This window comes from Arachis ipaensis, chromosome B04, assembly GCF_000816755.2.
Source record: "Arachis ipaensis cultivar K30076 chromosome B04, Araip1.1, whole genome shotgun sequence".
NCBI lineage: Eukaryota > Viridiplantae > Streptophyta > Magnoliopsida > Fabales > Fabaceae > Arachis > Arachis ipaensis.
Window position 1 is genome coordinate 30939891 of NC_029788.2, and position 5234 is coordinate 30945124.

The following is a 5234-nucleotide window of genomic DNA, read 5'->3' on the forward strand; positions in this document are numbered from 1 at the left end:
GCTGGGCGTTAGTGACAGGCGCAAAAGGATAGTAAATCCTATTCCAACCGGATCGAGAACCAACCGGTGATTAGCCGTGCTGTGACAGAGTGCGTGAGCGTAGTTTTCACTGGAAGGAGGGAAGGTAGCCATTGACAACGGTGATCCACCAACACACAGCTTGCCATAGGAGGACGTGCGTGCGTGAATCAGAAGACAGAGGAAAGCAGAGATTCAGAAGACTAAGCATCTTCAAAACTCCAACATATTCCCCATTACTGCACAACAAGTAACCTTTAATTTATGCTCTCTTGGTTATTCACAATTCAACTGATAAACATAATTGACTTCCTGACTAAGATTTACAAGATAATCATAGATTTCTTCAAACCAACAATCTCCGTGGGATTCGACCCTTACTCACGTGAGGTATTACTTGGACGACCCAGTGCACTTGCTGGTTAGTGGTACGCGTTGTGAAAAGTGTGATTCACAATTCGTGCACCACCCACTATAAGCATTTAAAAAGCTCAGTATCTGATATCCCGATGCTAAATCAATCATGTTATCAATGTTAGGTAATGGAAAAGAAGCTTTTGGGCAGACTTTATTCAATTTGGTATAATCGACACACATTCACTACTTTCCATTGGATTTTGGGCCATCACGACATTAGACAACCATGTAGAGTAACTCAGCTCCCTAATGAACCTGGCATGTAATAACCCTTGAACCTGCTTCTTGACATTAGCAGCTCGGTCAGATGACATCTTACGACGAAGCTGTGCAACCGGCTTAAACGCGAGGTCAATGGTAAGTTGGGGGGACATGAATGTCGGATCTATCCCAAGAATATCAGAAGGTTCCCATGCAAAAAAATCTACATTACCTCTCAAGAAATCTTGAAGTTTCGACTTCAAGGGATAACGAAAGTCTTTGTTAATCATAGTATACTTTTCGACGGCAGTGTCGGATCTGGCGGCGACGGGTAGCTTCTTCTCCGGTAGCAGCAACGGCGGAGCCTCGGCAGCAATGACAGCAGCTCTGCAATGGTTCCCTCTCATGCGTCTTCCCTCTGTTCGCGAACCTCCAAAGACGGCGACGATGAATATTTTGATGGCGACGACGACACGGGCTCCACGGAATGGCGATGCCTCCCTCTCCTCGCGCGGTTCTCTCCCTTCGCGGTTCTGTCTTCTTGACGGCAGATCGTGGACGGATTGGCAGTGATGCGACACGACGGCGGCAGTCCCAGCAGCGCCAGCGCGGTCCACTCTTCTCTCTTCTTCCTCCTTCCCCCTACTCTCCCCGTTCTCTCTTTTTCCCTCTTTTTTTGTTTCTCCATGGCGTGTGTGTGTATAAGAAAGAAAGGGAAAGGTGGCGACTAAGTTTAGGAAGAATGTTAAGGTTAGGGTTTTGTGTAGTTGGGTTTGGGGTAATTTGTTAATTTCAATAAAATTAAGGGATAGAGTAATAATTTGAAACCAAATTTAATCCAATAATAATATCTACAAAAATACTATTTAATTATTTAAAGCACATATAATCCTTATTTTTTTTAATCACTAAAGCTTTAAATCAATAATAAGAAAGTACTTAATTAATATAAAAATCTCTAAAAATATATTCTCAAATAAATAGAATAAATCTTAAATAATTTATCATTTAATTTTCAAAAATTTTGGGTCTTACATCCTACCCCACTTATAGAAATTTTCATCCTCGAAAATTAACATAATACACAAAATTTACATAGTTTCAACACTTCACTTTTAAAACACCTTATGGAAAAAGCAAAAAGTCTCGGCTTATATATATACATATACAATTTCAAATACTTGGATTTTCAATAGCATAAAGATATAAGGGCAGAAGTGCAATTGCAAAGCAGAAATTACAAGGCAGGCTTGACGCAAAAGATGACATGGTTCAAACATGCGATGGTAAAACAAGATGGCAAATTTGGGGTTAAAACAACATGCTTTAACATCACAACTGATCTCGTACCAACTTCAGAGCTTGAATTTCCCAAACTTCAACTTCCCAAACCTCTACGATATACGTTTCCTATTAGTTCTATTTCACCTACGATAACCCGTTAGTGCTCTCATATACATAAACTATCAATGTTAAGCTAGCCAAACTTAATACCGTGATATATACAATGGTAGACTAACGGCATTAATCAATAGGCAGTCATGTGCGTAAAACTCTAACTCTCATCATCTGGATAAGATCGACTACATGACAGACGTTCAGAGTATGCAATTGAAGCATAATCAGTCCATTCCTCAGGCTCTCTAGGAAAGACTGCTCTGATACCATAATGTAATACCCTTACTATCAGAATGTCACACTTTCGGTTGTGCCACTCTGATAGCAAAAAGTATTACGATGACTTCATATATTTAATAATAAAATAGGAGCCTTTGACTCGAAACCATATCATTGTTTTCTTTAAAAAAACCAAAAATACTTTTTCTTGAAAATAAACAAGCATATACATATATACAAAACTTCTTACCCAAGCAATGTACAAATATTATATACATACATATCATTACAATCACGACTACTATCCCTCTTACATCAATATAATAATAAAGGCGAGGAAAATCTATAACATATGTATACAAACAGAAATATCATACCTAAAACCTTAACAAAAATTCCACAAGCTTCCTCATCCGTTCAAAAAAGATAAGTCTGTAGGGGTGAGAACATCCTCCTCGCTGGTTCTCAGTAGAGGGTTTTTAAGAATTGTTATATGAAGATATTTTAAATAAAACTAGTTTCATACGCAGGGATCGTCAGTTCATTACCCAAATTTAAAACTCATATTTTTCTTATAAAAAATTTGCGCAAATTAACATTCCATACATTTCACCGCTTACTAAGAAACCATTTCAACCAGAACTTACCACTGATCCAACCAATCACGGCCTCTGGCCCAAATAAAATCAACTCGGCCTCCGGCCCAAATTAAATCAACTCAACCTCTAGCCCAAATCAAAACAAATCACCATCAAAACTCAATCCCAAAATAGAATCAATCACTGGCACAAACAATGCAAGGCAAACACAATCAGAGAGCAATTACAGCAAGTACAACAAATAACAATTAGACAAAAATCATCAGATAGGCAAACCAAAATACTTAAGCACACCCAGACAAAACAAACAAATACAGAATGATGCATGCCTATCTTACTGGCCGTGAGCTCACGTGTCGCTTAAACTGCCAGAACCTGACACATCTGATAGCTAACCTAGACATTGTCTCTAGGTTACGCATTGGTCGGTGGCTCAAGGTACCATTGGTAAAGAATTTCTCAATAAAGTCGCGTTGCAAGTATAGCTCTACCAACAACAATCCTTGAGGATCAAATTTAGAAAGGAATTTGGTTGTCACAAGTTCAACCCCAATTAGAAATTACCGAAGTATTCAAACCTCGGGTCGTCTCACAAGGAATGGGCAAACATGTGTGGTGCACGAAATTGTGATCCCTGGTAATGGCTCCAAAAACTTGGTGCTCTAATCTTAATTCATAATTTGTCACAACTTCGATACAACTAACCAGCAAGTGCACTAGGTCGTCTAAGTAATAAAACCTTACGTGAGTAAGGGTCGATCCCACGGAGATTGTTGGTATGAAGCAAGCTATGGTCATCTTGTAAATCTCAGTCAGGCGGATATCAAATGGTTATGGAGATTTCAAATAATAATAATAATAAATAAACAGAAAATAAAGATAGAAATACTTATGTAATTCATTGGTGAGAATTTTAGATAAGTGTTTAGAGATGCTTTCGTTCCTCTAAACCTCTGCTTTCCTGCTGTCTTCATCCAATCCTTCCTACTCCTTTCCATGGCAAGCTTTATGTACGGCATCACAGTTGTCAATGGCTACATCCCATCCTCTCTGTGAAAAAGGTCCAAATGCTCTGTCACGGCACGGCTAATCATCTGGAGGTTCTCGATCATACTAGAACAGGGTTCACCCTCCTTTTGCGTCTGTCACTACGCCCAGCACTCGCGAGTTTGAAGTTCATCACAGCCATCCCTTCCCCGATCCTACTCGGAATACCACAGACAAGGTTTAGACTTTTCGGATCTCAGGAATGGCCATCCACGGGTTCTAACTTATACCACGAAGACACTAATAACTCGGACTTGGTCCCCTGTATTAGATATCCAAGAGATATTCATTCTAGCTTATTTGCATGTAGAACGGAAGTGTTTGTCAGGCACGCGTTCATAAGTGAGAATAATGATGAGCGTCACATAATCATCACATTCATCATGTTCTTGGGTGCGAATGGATATCTTAGAAGCGGAATAAGTTGAATTGAATAGAAAAATAGTAATACTTTGCATTAAATCATGAGGAACAGCAGAGCTCCACACCTTAATCTATGGAGTGCAGAAACTCTACCGTTGAAAATACATAAGTAATGAAGGTCCAGGCATGGCCGAATGGCCAGCCCCCAAACGTGATCAATAGATCAAAAGATGATCCAAAGATGATTCAAAGATGATTCAAAGATCTAAAAATCATAAATGTAAATACAATAGTAAAAAGTCCTATTTATACTAAACTAGCTACTAGGGTTTATAGAAGTAAGTAATTGATGCATAAATCCACTTCCGGGGCCCACTTGGGGTGTGCTTGGGCTGAGCTTGAAGTTTACACGTGCAGAGGCTTCTTTTGGAGTTGAACGCCAAGTTGTAACGTATTTTTGGCGTTCAACTCTGGCTCGTGACGTGTTTCTAGCGTTTAACTCTAGACTGCAGCGTTGAACTGGCGTTCAATGCCCTTTTGCGTCATCTAAACTTGGGCAAAGTATGCACTATTATATATTTAGGGAAAGCCCTGGATGTCTACTTTTCAACGCCGTTGAGACCGCGCCATTTGGAGTTCTGTAGCTCCAGAAAATCTACTTTGAGTGCAGGGAGGTCAGAATCCAACAGAATCAGCAGTCCTTCTTCAACCTCTTAATCTGATTTTTGCTCAAGTCCCTCAATTTCAGCCAGAAAATACCTGAAATCACAGAAAAACACACAAACTCATAGTAAAGTCCAGAAATGTGAATTTAACATAAAAACAAATAAAAACATCCCTAAAAGTAACTAGATCCTACTAAAAACATACTAAAAACAATGCCGAAAAGCGTATAAATTATCCACTCATCACAACACCAAACTTAAATTTTTGCTTGTCCCCAAGCAACTGAAAATCAAATAGGATAAAAAA